Here is a 17812-nt window from a genome sequence, read left to right as displayed (position 1 = left end):
CCATCACTCTCAGCAAACATGCCTTACTTCTTTCCACCATGTACCTCATCCCATCACAACTTCTATGCCTCATGAGTCATGACATCTGCAATCTCCCACCTAATTCCTTCACTCTTCGTCCCTCCATTAGACATCTATTTTTCTCCAGTCCATCTCTCCCTCACATTATTCCATCTCCCTATATCTCATCTATCTCAATTCAGAATTCCTTGCTTTTGTTCACAGTGCATATATTGGTATATACACTGACATGACACCACATTAAAACCACCTGCCTAATATCATGTAGGTCCCCTCTTGCTGCCTATACAGCTCTGATACATTGAGATATTGACTCCACAAGACCTTTGAATGTCTCCTGTGTTATCTAGCACCAAGACATTAGCAGCAGATCATTTAAGTCCTGCAAGTTTTGAGGTGGGGCCTCCGTGGATTTGTTGTTCTAGCATATCCCACAGATGCTCAGTCAGAATGAGATCTGGAGAATTTGGAGGGCAAAGCAACACCTTGAACTCTTTGTAATGTTCCTCAAACCACTCCTGAACAAATGTGTGGCAGGATGCAATATTCTGCTGAAAGAGGCCAATATCCTCCAGAAAGGTAATACCATTGCCATGAATGGGTGTACATGGACTGCAACAATCTCTGAGTAGGTGGTAAGTGTCAACGTAACTTCACAAGAATGCCAGGACCCAAGGTTTCCAAGTAGAACATTGCCCAAGGCATTGCACTGCCTCTTTCCATGCATACTGCTGCCATCTATTGCCAGGTAAACAACGCACATGCACCCACCCATCCACCTGATCTCAAAGAAAACATGATTCATCAAACCAGGCAATCTTCTACTATTGCTTAATGGTTCAGTTCTGAAGCTTAAGTCCCCATTGAAGGTGCTTTTGGTGGTGGACAGGGGTTATCATGGGCATTCTGACTTGTCTGCTGCTACACAGCAAACTGTGATACACTGTGTGTTTTGACATCTTTGTATCATGGCCAACATTGTTTTTTTTTTAGCAACCTGAGCTACACAGCTTTTGTGTGATCATACCGTCACTCCACCTCATGCATCAAAGAGCCTTGGGTGCCCATGACTAGATGTTGGTTAACCAGTTGCCCTTGCTACTGCATACCAGGAATACCCCACAAGACTTGAAGTTTTAGAGATGCTCTGACTGAGTTTTACCCTTGTCAAAGTTCTTTTCGCATGTCCGTTTTTCCTACTTCCAACACATGAAATTCATGAACTGGCTGTTAAACGTCTGCCTAATATATTCCACCCCTTGACATGTGCCATTGTAACGATATAATCAATGTTATTCACTTCACCTGTCAGTGCTTTTAATGTTGTGTCTGATCAGTGTAAATGGGTTTACACATTTCTCTTTATACATTGTTTTCTTACAAATGCGGGCTTGCTCTTTATAGCTAAAGTTCTAAAAAAAACTACAAATTCTCTTTTAATTTGATAATGCAAACAGCAAAACCACAACAGAAAGGGCTAAAATAATATTTCTATTACTTAACTAATATATAAAATACCATAAATCATTCAGTTATTAGAAATGCCTTTTATTTACTATTCTTTCTTCATGTTTTGCTTTAAAGAGTAACTTAGGAGCGAACAACTATTTATTTTACTATTAGTAATTATTAATGTAACAAATGTACCTCCACTTTGAGCATAGTAGTACTTTAGATGCCCTGCATGCATCTTTTTCCCAAAATTTAATGACTGCCTTTGAGCACAATGAATCATGGGAGTTTTGGAACTTTGAAAGATGTCAAGCTGGGTTCGAAAAAAAAAAACAGAATTACAATTTACACCTGACTAAATTATCCAACAGTATGCATCTTCCTTCTGAAGTGAATGCTGTTTTAAGTTTGTAGATTTTACCAAATGTTTTATAATGCAGATACTAGATTTGTAACTCTCATTAGTACCCTGTCTTAACAAACTATGAAAGCATAATTTTCTTTGCTAAACAAATTAAAATAAAAAAAATCAAGCCAATTAAATGTAAACTTATCCCTGAATGTACGTGTCTGCATTCTAATTCATTGTGGGAAAATCATCCAAGTTACATTAAAAAAAAAAAAAAAAGGTTTCTAGACATGTTTTGAAGTCTGTTTGTTCAGTAAAAGCAAAGGAAGATATCACTGAATCAAATAACCCTCGATCTTTCTTAATGAGAGATACAAAATTAGCTAGTGAACACAGATTTTTTTGTGATTTCTCTTTTTTTTTAAATGTTCCATATGGCACATCGGGAAGAAAACCATATGCTTGGACTCATTAAGTAAATCTGTTAGACGTAAAAGAGTATATTAAAATATGAAGAAAAAAAATGGGAACAAGCCCTGTGATATATTTTCATAGAGAATCTTCCAAAAGTAAACATTGTTTAATGATACATAGATCATAAAGGAGATTTGTAAAACATAAAAAATGCACAAAAAACTAAATGCAGGTTTTTATGTTCCTGTAATAATATATGTATCCTATTTGACCGATTTTGTGAAGTTTACGTGGTATCGAATCAGAGAATCATAAGTTGTAGAGAGGTGAAATACAGGAATATTGTTATTTTTGGGATCAGTGACACAAATCTTGATTTGCTTCCTTCATCACATTCAACGAATTCTGTGTTTCTGAACTTCTTGTGGAAATATTGCCAGATCACATGGAATGTTCATTGGGTTTCAGAGAATATACCCATGACATCGGTAGAATACAATTTAATTGTGAAGCAAGTACAATCATTGTCCCAGTGGAAATACTTTTGATGTTTTCATTATTCATCCTATACATTACTGTGCCCAGAGCCTGGAGACAACAAGACCAGTGGGACGGTGATGGGCATGGTCAAGGTCAATTCCATAAAACTAATATAACATTATAATCCTCCTGCAGGCAGTTTAACATTTTGTATTGTTTATATCAAAATTAGGATTAAGGTTAAAATTAGGGCAACATTTAGGCTAAGGGCAGATTTTAGAATAATGTAATGCATGGATGTTGAAATTATTACCAGTATTGATCAGGTAATAACGCATTACTTCTGTGCAGGCCGGGTTCCATAATTTAATGCCCTCCAACATATATGAAATTAGTAAAAGGTAACGGCAACAGCTAAAATATCTGCTGAACTAGATTGTAACTCCCGTTAGTCTATGGTAGCACTTGGACATGTACATCACGGGTATGCCATTGAAATAAGATTGTGGTGCTAGGAATACATATCGGTATTCCTAACACTACAGTCATGATGTGACTGTTTATTTTAGGGCCCCAGCAGGAATTTTTAAATAAGTAAATACATTAAATTAAAATGAATTACTCACCTTTTCTCCAGCGAAGAGTCTCTCTTGGCTCTGCCACATCCTACTCCTCAATTAACATCATCCTGGAGACGTGCCTACAAGATGATGGTCCAATCCAATTCTCCGCGTGCGCATTGCTCGCCACCATGTGCCTAAAATTCTGCAAAGCAAAAAATATTTCTACATATCTATTCACTGCAAAGTCTAGAAATATATTAAATAATAAATGAACGAGGAGCACAACCAATAAAAACTGAATAAGCTTTATTGAATACATACCAACATGTACATAATACCCATATATAGATCACAGCATACTATCAAACTAAATATCATAAACAGTAACAATATTTACATGTGTCACATAGACCCAACAAAATAGGCCAAGGAAAAACAGAATGACAAAAAAACAAAACAAAAAAAACAGCATACAACCATCAATGGTGATGCATTACATTAAAAAAAAAAAGGCAAAATACATACCAAGGAACCAATGTTTTTTCTTGGCTTGTTTTGCTGGGTTTATGTGACGTATGCTTACATTGTTACTTCTTAGGATATTTAGTTTGATAGTATACTGTGATCTCTATATGTATCTATGACATGTATCATCTATTCAATAAAAATTATTCAGTTTTCATTGCTAGTGCTCCTCGTTTATTTATTCTGTAAAAGATTCATAACAGTGATTCACATATAACGCAAAAATAATGTCATCTCAGAGTTCTAGGAAGATTTGTAACATGTTGAGAGCTGATCTGGAGTGTTATTCCTGTCATATCATCAATGCAAAAATTATTTTTATCGGGTAAATTAGAAGGGAAGAAGGGAATTAATGGGGAACCAGTAGCGGCCGCATAATGCTCTATATGGTCCCTTTAACAATTTCTGCACTCTACATTCTAACATTAGATAATGTGAATCTTGATAGAATTTGTTACTTTTTACCAAACCTTTCTAGAACGCACTTCTCTTGTTCAAGACATTATTTTATCTCTTCAGTTCATTTCTTAAAATCTCCTTTGGAGCCAGATTAATAATATTGATCTGATGTCAGACGAACCTCTGCTGCTTTCTTTTTACAAGTTATCTCTGTGAACCATACCACTGATATTTTGAATAAACAACAATAAATAAATTAACCTTTTTCCATGGGGATCATTTTCTAAACAGTGAGCTATGTTTACACCAAGAGGTCTATGTTGGAATTCCCGTCTGCAATGCTGGGATTTAGTGGATTTCTTCCTCTAAGTTTTGCTTAACCCCTTCAGTCGTGTAAGGTTTTAGAACAAGCCATACTGAGGTATCGCATGTGACATAGGTGGCATAGGTGGCTGAGGGGGATTGCAGTTGTGGGGAGGAGCAACTGGTGCTCACAATTATTCAGAGTGGTGTCTTTACAGCCATACATTTGATCGCTACCTTGAGTTTCTCTATGTAGATACTGACATGACAGGCTCAATAGCTGGCGTTACTCTGAGCTGTGCTTTCACCCATTCACATTGCTGCAAGAGGTTTACATTAACTTATAGAATATTCTAGGTTTATTACAATAAAAATCAATATATTTAATTTGACATGCAACATGTAACATGATTGTTATTAGAGCACATTATGTTATACCCTAACATTTGTACTCTGGTGGTATTGTGCACAATATGGATTCTCCTGGACTCCTGGATAGTTTTTACCCACTTAATGTAACCTCACCTAAATGCAGCTAACACTGGGGCCTGAACTACTTAGTACATTCTACTTAGTACAAGTTACCTAGTGCAGATAAACAACATAAGATTGTGATTAAGGGGTGAGAATGGGGTGACTGGTCAATTTGTTTAAATGGTCTGGGAAAATGTGTAGAGGGGTACATAAAAGGAACAAGAGACACAGAAGCCAACTTTAGATATTCCGGCTTATTTAGGCTGAGAGACATTCTATTTGTTTCCATGCACTTTGTCCCACAATAGCACCTGTTTTCGTCACCTTGCCCTTTACATTTAGTTTTTATATTATTTAAAGAGCTGTATTTACAGCAACAAACATAAAGGGACACGTCACTGGCTCCCCAAAAGAATATTACCCCAAATGAAAACATGCATGCATTTTATTATGCATGTTTTCATATCTAAAACCAGATGCAAAACTTGCAGATCTCTTGTCTGCAGCATTTGAAAGCCCTCCCCTTCTAACCCCACCCAGACTTTCTGTGGCTGTCCAATCACAGACTTCCTAATGCAGCTCAATGACAAGTCTTTGCAAGGCAGGTGCTCTGGGCAGTTGCTGCCTCTTGAGCACCTCTTGAGTTTAGCTTCACTGAGGTAAGCAAACCAGGAAGTAACAGGACCAGATGTCTGATTGACAGCCAGGGGGTGTAACAATGTTCATTTATAAAAGTGCCAATTTCTATTGCAATCTGCACTTTTTGTGAAATGAAAAAAGAGGACACCCCCTTCACGCTTGAAGCATTTCCACAAGCTAAAGTGTTTCAGCATCCTGAAGTGTCCCTTTAACATCTAATATCTCCCACCTGCGTGACTGCTTATATTTTCTTCACATATTTTGCACACAGAAACACATATACTGCCACACCTACATATCTATACACACATTACACACATACATTGTTTAACTACACTACATTCATGTAATACTACGCACAGAAATATTTGAATGAATTCACACATTAACAAACATTCTTTTCTCAAACACATAACATTATTGGCGGTTACAAATACACCACCGATATACTCATGCATGTACATACATGCAGTCACTGAATATGGATATATGCAGGCTAAAATAGTTTGAAATATGCATGCTTAGAAATTGTATATATTATTGAAGATATTGTTTTTGTTTAAAGGTCTGCATGAACAAGCAGGGGATAGGATTTTGAATTCACATTAGTCTTTTATATATGTTTGCGATGTCCAGCTCATTAACCCTTTCACTGCCGAGCACTTTTGGATTTGGAAAATATTAGCGTAACATTTATTTGGAGCAAGGGATGCATAGCTCGCAAACAAATGCATCATAACACGATAGCGATTTTGTGTATAGGCAAAGATTTGAAAACACTTTATTTATGTACATTTACAGAATCATTATTTTTCCCGGTTTTGCTTGACCTTTTAAAAAAAAATATTTGTGAAATGAAAAGCTGTAGACAATATAAAGTGTCCTTCATCTTATATCTCAATATTTCACACAGGGTCTGATGTGTTAAAGGACCACTATAGGCACCCAGACCACTTCAGCTCAATTAAGTGGTCTGGGTGCCAGGTCCCTCTAGGATTAACCCTGCCTGCTATAAACATAGCAGTTTCAGAGGAACTGCTATGTTTACCTATGGGTTAATCCAGCCTCTGGTTGCAGACTCATTGACAGCCGCTAGAGGCGCTTCCGCGCTTCTCGCTGTGATTTTCACAGTGAGAAGACGCAAGCGTCCATAGGAAAGCATTGAGAATGCTTTCCTATGAGACTGGCTGAATGCGTGCGCCTCTCTTGCCGCGCATGCGCATTCAGCCGATGATGGCAGAAGAAGGAGGAGATTCCCCAGCGCCGAGGGAGCCCAGCGCTGGAAAAAGGTAGGAATTTAAGCCCTTCCTCACCCTAGAGCCCGGTGGGAGGGGGACCCAGAGGGTGAGAGGGACCCAAGGACCCTATAGAGCCAGGAAAACGAGTATGTTTTCCTGGCACTATTGTGGTCCTTTAACAAAACAATAGAGAAACACATTTCTATTGAAATCTGCACTTCAAAAAGGATGACACTCTTCACACATAACGCATTTCAGCAAGTTAAAGTCCTTTAACCCCTTAAGGACCAAACTTCTGGAATTAAAGGGAATCATGACATGTCACACATGTCATGTGTCCTTAAGGGGTTAAGGGTTCGGAGTGTTCCTTTAAAACCAATTATCGTCTTTCTCATATTGGAGTGATCCTCAAATCTATGTGTATTACTTACAATGTGTGTATTGTAAGTAATATAAATAGATTTGAGGATCACTCCAATATTAGAAAGCCAATAATTGGTTTTAAAGGAACACTCCGGACCCTTAATGCATATTCATATATTTATTCATATATATAGTAATATATTAAACCTATTTGGTGGGGGAGGTGTGTATGTCTTTGAATTCTATGATTTTAAATATCAGGACATATTGACAACCATGTGTTCCTAAGTTGGTCTTAAATTACAACCTCAGATGAACAACAACACGTGACATATTACACCATGCCATGAATCAACAACACGTGACATATTACACCATGTCATGAATCAACAACACGTGACATATTACACCATGTTATGAATCAACAACACGTGACATATTACACCATGTTATGAATTAACAACACGTGACATATTACACCATATCATGAATCAACAACACGTGCCATATTACACCATGTTATGAATTAACAACACGTGACATATTACACCATGTCATGAATCAACAACATGTGACATATTACACCATGTCATGAATCAACTACACGTGACATATTACACCATATCATGAATCAACAACATGTGACATATTACACCATGCCATGAATCAACAACACGTGACATATTACACCATGTCATGAATCAACTACACGTGACATATTACACCATATCATGAATCAACAACATGTGACATATTACACCATGCCATGAATCAACAACACGTGACATATTACACCATGTCATGAATCAACAACACGTGGCATATTACACCATGTTATGAATTTACAACACGTGACATATTACACCATGTCATGAATCAACAACACGTTACATATTACACCATGTCATGAATCAACAACACGTGACATATTACACCATATCATGAATCAACAACACGTGACATATTACACCATGTCATGAATCAACAACACGTGACATATTACACCATGTCATGAATCAACAACACGTGACATATTACACCATGTCATGAATCAACAACACGTGACATATTACACCATGTCATGAATCAACAACACGTGACATATTACACCATGTCATGAATCAACAACACGTGACATATTACACCATGTCATGAATCAACAACACGTGACATATTACACCATATCATGAAAAAAGAAGACAAAATGGAGAAACCATGTGTGAAAAATTAAGTGCACCTTATGATTCAATAACTTGTAGAACCACCTTTAGCAGTAATAACCTGAAGTTATCATTTTCTGTATAACTTTATCAGTCTCTCACATCATTGTGAAGGAATTTTGGCCCACTCTTCTTTACAACGTTGCCTCAGTTCATTGAGGTTTGCTGGCACTATTTTATGCACAGCTCTCTTAAGGTCCTGCCACAGCATTTCAATCAAGTTAAGATTTGGACTTTTTGACTGGGCCATTGCAACACATCAGACAGATGGCCTCAAATTTTACTATAGAATACTTTAGTATACAGAGGAGTTCATAGTTAATGAAATGACTGCAAGGTTTGCAGGTCCTGTCGTTGCAAAACAAGCCCAAATCATCACCCATCCAAAACCGTGCTTGACATTTGCTATTATTATTATGTTATTATGTTATTATTTATATAGTCAAAAGAAAAAATGATTATAAATAGGATGGTGCAAATGAGAGAAGGATCTTAGTACATGCAGCAACCAACAAAAACAAATCCTGGTAAAAGGATTTGAACATAAAATAACTTACAGTAGTGATGGTGCGCAAAAAAAAATAATATTCGTATTCACTATGGGCATCTTATAGAGAGTGAAAGTAACCCTGTGTACATAAAATGAGGTGTTTACAGAGTGGAAATACTATAAATAATTGAAAAACAAACAGTGGTTGTGGTGAAACAAAGCACAATCTGTAAGTATACTTGCAAACATGGAAAATAGGTGTCAGAGTGATTTCCATGTTTGCAAGTATACTTACAGATTGTGCTTTGTTTCACCACAACCACTGTTTGTTTTTCAATTATTTATAATATTTCCACTCTGTAAACACCTCATTTTATGTACACAGGGTTACTTTCACTCTCTATAAGAGGCCCATAGTGAATACGAATATTTTTATTTTTTTTGTGCACCATCACTACTGTAAGTTATTATTTATATAGTGCCAACAAATTCCGCAACGCTTTACAGACGGTAGACGAACACACATGAAGTTGTAACCAGACAAGTTGGACACACAGGAACAGAGGGGTTGAGGGCCCTGCTCAATGAGCTTACATGCTAGAGGGAGTGGGGTGGAGTGACACAAAAGGTAAGGATAGTATTAGATTAATTACAGTTGCAAGAGAGGAGGCATTTGTGCTGATAGTTGTGTTTTGTTTTCACCAAATGTGGTGCTGTGCATTAAGGCTAAATATCTCCACTTTGGCCTCATCTGTCCTAAGGACATTGTTCCCGAAGTGTTGTGGTTTGCTCAGATGCAACTTGCAAACCTAAACCATACTGCCATTTTCTTTTTAGAGAGAAGAGACTTTTTCCAGGCAACCCTTCCAAACAAACCATACTTGTTCAGTATTTTTCTAATTGTGCTGTCATGATGAACTCTGACTTCTAACATCCTAACTGAGTCTAAGATGTAAATCTTGGTTGTTTTGCGATTTCTCTGAGCATTGCACGATCTGACCTTTGGGTGAATTTGTTGGGATTTCGTCTCCTGATAAGATTGGCAACTGTCTTGAATGTTTTCCACTTTTGACTAATCTTTCTCACTGTAGAATGATGGGCTTTAAATTTTTAGGAAATGGCCCAGTTTGATGGGCAGCAACAATGGCTACTCTAAGATCATTGCTGATGTCTTTCCTCCTTGGCATTGTGTTAACACACAGCTGAATCCCCCAGATCAGCAAACTGCTAAAACATCGGCTTTTATAGAGGTGGTCACACTGGCTGATGAGCAATTAATCAAGGGCATTTGATTAGCAGCACCTGTCTGCTACTTGGCCTCCTAATTTCTATGAGAACAGTAATGGTGAACTTTCTACTGAATCGATTATTGTTATTATGTCCTGATATGTAAAACCATAAAATTCAAAGAGGATGTACTTTCTCTTTCCCATGACTACTTATATATGTATTTAGTATTTATATATATTTATTATATATACATACACAATTTTATATTTTTATAATTTTATAATATTTACTTACATGTATATCAATATGTGTATACATTATTTTTAATAAAACCTTGAACCGCTACACTATCTGAACTCATGGTACAAACTCACTGGCAAACACAAATACTGACACATTCTCAGTGAAACAAAATCTGTCACACAAACATTCTCATAATGCACATAATACTGACACACACAAAATTACTCAAACACACTCACTGACACATATTGACCCATACACACAGACAAAGATTCACAGACAAAAACTGACCAACACACACAAATACACACTGACCCATACACACATAAACTACACAGTCTCACACACTGCTCAGTCAAATTACTTATTTCCCTTACCAGTTGCTGTGTCAGCATTTGGACTTTCATAGAGTATTGACAACCTGCATATCATTTTATGTGGGTGGGGGGAGGGCATTTTTATCATTTTTAATTTTTTATTTTAAAATGTTTTATTTAAATATTTCAAAAAAATATATATATTTTTATTTTTTATTTTATTATTTTTTTTAAATTTTAATAATTCATTTTTTATTATTATTTAGTTTTATTTTCATCCCCCCTCCCTGTATGTTAGCTGGCCAGGGAGGGGGGCTCTCATTCCCTGGTGGTCCAGTGGATGGACTGTGTAGGAGGGGGCTGGCAGAGAGCTGTAACTTACCTTTCCTGCAGCTCCTGTCAGCTCCCTTCTCTCACCTCCGGTCCGGTCAGCTCCTCTGTCAGCTCCCACTGTAAGTCTCGGGTCTCTCACGGCTGTCGCAAGACTTACAGTGGAGCTGACAGAGGAACTGACCAGACAGGAGGTGAGAGAAGGGGGCTGACAGGAGCTGCAGGAAAGGTAAGTTACAGCTCGCTGCCAGCCCCCAACAGGACCGCCGGTCTTGTAATGAGCCCGGCGGTCCTGGTCTGTATTATGGCAATGTAAGTTGCCATAATACAGACATTGACTCGAGTATAAGTCGAGTGGGGGTTTTTCAGCACAAAAAATTTGCTGAAAAACTCGACTTATACTCGAGTATATACGGTATTTCAAATTAGGACTACCATATCTGGATTAATTCTCTGGGAAAATGCCTTCAAATACCTAACTGCTTGGTGCACTCAGCTGTTTTACTGGAGTAAGGTTGAAATGGAGCTATAAGACAATATATACAAATTCTACACGTTACAATATAATGGTGTTTTACAACAGACGAGGCATGTTCACTCATCGTGGAGCCCTGTTTGGCTCTTCTTTTTTTATAATGTAACAAGGCCTGTTTCACTAACGCCTGTGATGGGAAGGATTGCTGAGGCTTGCACTTCTGAATGCAAATAGTAACATATCAATTCTATCCACCGAAGGAGATAACAGAGACACGTGATCTCCAGTGTGTGCACAGAGTCTTGCTTCTCGTCGTGTATTATAATGTATGCCCAAGAATGCGAAACACAGCAGATTTGTTTGCTATCTCTGTGGGAGTATTTACTTCATTAATTCAGTGACCCCTCATGGAAAACATAAGGACTTTATAACAATAAATAAATAAACGATGCCAGTTTTGAATACATGTACTCAAGGCGGTATTAGTGTCCTATATCTTTAAATAAACGTGTAGAAAAAAATATTTCATGATTTTAGTGAATAGGCTTCATCTTTGGCATGTTTAAACCTGGCACTCCAGCTGTTATTAAACTATATATATCACTTAATTATTTGCCAGTAGTTGGTATTTGCTATTTATACCTGTCATATGTTATTTCCATGTAACAGACAATAAGTTTTTCTACAGTGGTTTGTGGTTAATTATACAATGAAGAAAATACTTAAGACATAGACTGATAAACTCAGTTTATTTGTTCTGTATTAAGTATTATTATTATTACCCCCCGTACACCCAGGTGTGCACCCAAGAGCTCTCCCCACTCTTCTTCCGAGCTGGGAGCCCACCCGAGGGTTACTCCTCACCGCCACCCATACACCCAAGGGAACAACCGGACTCCGGCAAAGCCTTGGGCCCACGACCCTGGAGATGGGGTCAATGGACTTGTGGCAAGGGTCTCCGATACGGCCTTGGGTCGAAGACAAGGGACACTCAAGCGGCAGCGCACTGGGAGTAACACCGGGGGCACCTTAACCCAGAGGGCTAAGCACTCAGTGGGCCAAAACGCCCACTATAGAGAAACGGACCCGGGCCTCCATGGAGCGGTGGGTCAAATAGGCAGCCCCCCACAACCAAGTGGATTGGACCGTGCGTGCTACAACACAACTCCTCCATGTGGGGTGGGCTGAATAACAGCTTGGACACCTGCTACGCTCGAGGCCTTGGGCTGTTCCAAGTAACCGCAAGAGACACACTGTTATACCCTGAGGGTTTTACCCATACAAATTTCCATGCTCCGTAATGTTTAATTTTTCTTTTTACAGTTAATACTTTATGATTGCCAGCTAGCAGATAGATACATACTATGTTCCCAGCCTGCCTTAGTAATTTCAATCGTACCTGTTAGGTCTAACTCCCACTGCTGTGCGCCTCTTGGTAATTCAGACGCAACGGCGCGGCAGGTCTAGCATCTAAGCTCTATTTACCGATAGCATTGTGCACCCTGAGTATCTCTGCAAATCTTGTTTGGTTTTCTCCCTTACCTTGGTTTAAACAACTCTGGGTAATCTCTCTCTACTTGCCCAGCTAGAAGGTCTAGGCCTCTTTTATTACAGCGTTAATGTATGCAAATTGTGTAGCAACGTCCTAAGCCTGTTTAGCCTGAAACTAGCTCAGAATAACTGTTGACCAGGTTGCGTGTCTCATAGCCTGTTTATTTCTATGGTATTTTCATGCCAAGTTAAGCTTAAATTATACGTCAGATGATGCTCATTAATTTTACCCTGGTTACCTTTACATTATTGCTGACGGTATCTACGTATAGATCGAATAATATGCCATAGCCTTGTTTACCTAGTCTTTAATTTAAAGCATAGGCATAAGCATTATCACACTTTAGACCAATTTGTCATATCTTGTTTAGCTATGAACACCAGACCTGTATATGATGCCTGTCTTTACTACTTATATTACTTTTGTTTCTCAACAAAGCTTGTATCACTCTGTCTACATGATTGTTTCACAAAAAAAAAAAAAACCCATGGCAATCTTTCTTTGAGGTGCATTGTACACCGTCTCGATATTATTAACTCATGTTACCCCACAATGCCTCCTCTTTCTCTTCTGTACCCCATGACGCATATGCCATAATAAAAGAAAGATTTACAAAGTATTATTATTATTATTATTAATATTTATAAAGGGCCAACAAATTCCACAGCATTGTACAATGGGTCGACTAACAGACGTATTTGTAACCAGACGAATTGGGCGCACAGTAACAGAGGGATTGGGGGCCCTGCTCAGTGAGCTTACATGCTAGAGGGTGTGGGGTATAGTGACACAGTAACAGAGGGATTGAGGGCCTGCTCAGTGAGTTTACATGCTAGAGGGAGTGGGGTATAGTGACACAGTAACAGAGGGATTGAGGGCCTGCTCAGTGAGTTTACATGTTAGAGGGAGTGGGGTAAAGTGACACAGTAACAGAGGGATTGAGGGCCCTGCTCAGTGAGTTTACATGCTAGAGGGAGTGGGGTAAAGTGACACTGTAACAGAGGGATTGAGGCCCTGCTCAGTGAGCTTACATGTTAGAGGGAGTGGGGTAAAGTGACACAGTAACAGAGGGATTGAGGGCTCTGCTCAGTGAGCTTACATGCTAGAGGGAGTGGGATAAAGTGACACTGTAACAGAGGGATTGAGGTCCTGCTCAGTGAGCTTACATGTTAGAGGGAGTGGGGTAAAGTGACACAGTAACAGAGGGATTGAGGCCCTGCTCAGTGAGTTTACATGCTATAGGGAGTGGGGTATAGTGACACAGTAACAGAGGGATTGAGGGCCCTGCTCAATGAGCTTACATGCTAGAGGGAGTGGGGTATAGTGACACAGTAACAGAGGGATTGAGGCCCTGCTCAGTGAGCTTACATGCTAGAGGGAATGGGGTATAGTGACAGTAACAGAGGGATTGAGGCCCTGCTCAGTGAGCTTACATGTTAGAGGGTATGGGGTATAGTGACACAGTAACAGAGGGATTGAGGGCCTGCTCAGTGAGCTTACATGATAGAGGGAGTGGGGTATAGTGACACAGTAACAGAGGGATTGAGGCCCTGCTCAGTGAGCTTACATGCTAGAGGGAATGGGGTATAGTGACAGTAACAGAGGGATTGAGGCCCTGCTCAGTGAGCTTACATGTTAGAGGGTATGGGGTATAGTGACACAGTAACAGAGGGATTGAGGGCCTGCTCAGTGAGTTTACATGCTAGAGGGAGTGGGGTATAGTGACACAGTAACAGAGGGATTGAGGGCCTGCTCAGTGAGTTTACATGCTAGAGGGAGTGGGGTATAGTGACACAGTAACAGAGGGATTGAGGGCCTGCTCAGTGAGTTTTCAATAATTTATCAAAGGAATGGAGACTGGGTGAGAGTTTAGCAGAGAAGGGAAGGGAATTCCATAGGAAGTCTTCCATAGAGAAGTCTTGAAGGTGACAGAGGACAGACGTAGGTCTTCAGCAGAGCGTAGGGGTCTAGACGGGACATACTTGTGTATTAGGGAGGCTAGGTAGGATGGAGCAGCATTATGTAGAGATTTGTAAGCAAGAGACAGAGAGAGGAGGCCACATTCATTATAGATTGTAATCGTTGGGAACACCTAAGACTGCAGATTGCAGTTGCCAAGGCGAGAGAAGATAATGGCATGGACCAGGACCCTAGGCACGTCCAGCATTAAATATGTTTTTGAGATGGAAGCAGCAGGATTTGGTGATCGACTGGACATGAGGGGTGAAGGAGAGGTCAGAGACAAAGCGAACACTTAGGCAGAGAGCCTGCGTGGTGGAGCTGATGGTAGCACCGTTGACTTGGAGGGAGACAGACACAGGAGTATCAACATTTGAAAGAGGAAAAACCAGAAGTTCAGTTTTGGACATGTTGAGTTTAAGGAAGTGAGCAGCCATCCAGTTAGAAATAGCAAAAAGGCAGTGAGAGACATGAGTCAAGAGGGGTATAAGAGAGATCAGGAGAGGACAGATAGATTTGCGAGTCCTCTACATAGAAATTATATTGGAAGCCAAAGGAGCTGATGAGTTTACCAAGGGAGGCAGTATAGATTGAGAACAGTAGGGGACCAAGGAGAGAACCTTTGGGAACACCAACACAGAGGGGTTGGGAAGATGATGCAGAGCCAGAGAACGAAACACTGAAAGTGCATTGGGAGAGGTAAGAGGAGCACCAGAGAGAGCAGTATCACATAGATGGAGATTATGGAGGATGAGAAGAACCTGTTGTCAAAAGCAGCAGAAAGGTCAAGGAGAAATAGCATTGAGTAGTGGCCACGGGATTTTGCAGTGATAAGATCATTGTATACTTTGGTTACAGCTTTTTCAACAGAGTGATGAGAGCGGAATCCAGATTAAAGTGGGTCAAGCAGAGAGTTGGATTTGAGGAAGTCTGTCAATCTCGCATAAACAACTCTTTTAAGGATCTTGGAGGCAAACAGCAGTAGCGAGATAGAGCAGTAGTTGGATGGGGAGTTAGGGTCAAGGTTGGGCTTTTTTTGCAATCGGGGTTACGATTGCATGTTTGAAGGGTGAAGGAAATATGTCAGAGGGCAGGGCCAGCCCAAGACATTGTGCTGCCTTAGTCTTAGGATGATGTGCTGCCCACCCATCACCACAACCACACCAACCACAACACACCCACATCTATTATATTTTGCAGTGTGTTTAGGGAATGCAGTGTCTGTGTTTGTGTAGTAGATGAAGAGTATGTGTTTGTGTAGTGGATATAGTGTGTGTGAAGTGCATGAAGTGTGTGTAGTAAATGTAGTGTTTGTATTGTGCATGTAGTGTGGTGAGCAGTTTTCATTTTTTCATTTTTACTTATGTATATTTCCCCCATCCTACCTCTTACATGTGGGCAGGGAGGGGGATGCTTGGTTTCCTGGTGGTCTGGTGGTTCACTGAAACTGGAGGACAATGAAGAGGCATTCCAAAAGTGTAATCTTCCCCTCCAGCAGCAGGCACTGTCCTCTCCTCTGAGCCGCGAGAGTGTTGCTACGGGAGAGGGAAAGATTGGAAATTTTGGTGAGAGGCAGAGCAAGAGAAGGAGAATGTGTGCAAATGAGATATGAGGGAACAGGATCGGGGGAACAGGTGGCCACTTCTGCTATAAGCATAGAACAGCGGATGAAGTGGAGTTGGGGGAGTATTGGTAGGGGAAGGAGAGAACTGAGAGATCTATTTCCTGGTTGTAGAAATGTTCTCAGTGAAGTGGGTTGCAAAGTTTGTGGCAGTTAAGGTGGTAGGAGGAGGGGGAGCAACACGGAAATCTCCCTGTTAGACATTTGGGTTTGCAGAAGAGCATAGTCATGAGGGTATTAAAGTAGTTTATTTTTGCAGAGGAAAGAGCCAAACTGTAGGAGGGCAGCATACATTTATAGTGGATACATTTTAAATATAAATAAAGCTACTTAAAACTTTATTATTTTATTCAATGACTTCTAATCCAAAACAGAATATTTTTAAAAAGATTGTTTTGGCAGTTTTTAGTTCATAAAGGCCCAATAGAGCCGTAAAATATAATTGATTTTTGCTTTTTACAGTCAGGTCAGTCTGTTCCTTATCGATCAGCTCAAGTCCTGAGGGGGAAGTTTAAATACACTCTGGAGCACAAAGCCAATGAGCTAAAGTCCCTGTGCTTTTTGTATTCCAAAAATAATAGACAAAACGGGAATTTTTCTTTTTTTCCACTACACTATCTGAACTCATGAACTTACATTGTGTACACTCAAGGGCTTATTCTCTATCGGCAAACAGTGGTGAATTGAAAACAGATTTTCAACATTCAGACTAATATATCTTGAAATACAAGCAGAGTTGGAGAGTTGTACAAATCAGATGTTTTGGCGCAAAATTTGCAAATGTTTTCAATGTTTTGGCACCAGATACATGACTCGTTCAGAGGTCTTGTAGAGTCCATGCCTCGACACATCAGTGCTGTTTTGGCCGCATGAGGGGACATACATGATATTAGACAAGGTTTTATGTTGTGACTGATCAGTGCATGTAGCTGCAATGTCCAGTTCATTAAACCCGTCTCTACCAAGCATTGTTTGATTGAATAACTCGTATTTGAAGCAAGGGATGCATAGCTAGCATATAAGCATATCATTGCAAATCGCGTGCATAGATTTCTTTGCAGACAAACTTAAAAATGTAAATTATGTAAATTTACAGAATTTGTATTTTTCGCATATTTGTTTATCATTTATAAAAAAAAATATGTGTGAAATAAA

The sequence above is a fragment of the Pelobates fuscus genome, chromosome 4, assembly GCF_036172605.1.
Source record: "Pelobates fuscus isolate aPelFus1 chromosome 4, aPelFus1.pri, whole genome shotgun sequence".
NCBI lineage: Eukaryota > Metazoa > Chordata > Amphibia > Anura > Pelobatidae > Pelobates > Pelobates fuscus.
The sequence above is the reverse complement of the archived record's forward strand: the minus strand, read 5'-3'. Positions refer to the sequence as shown.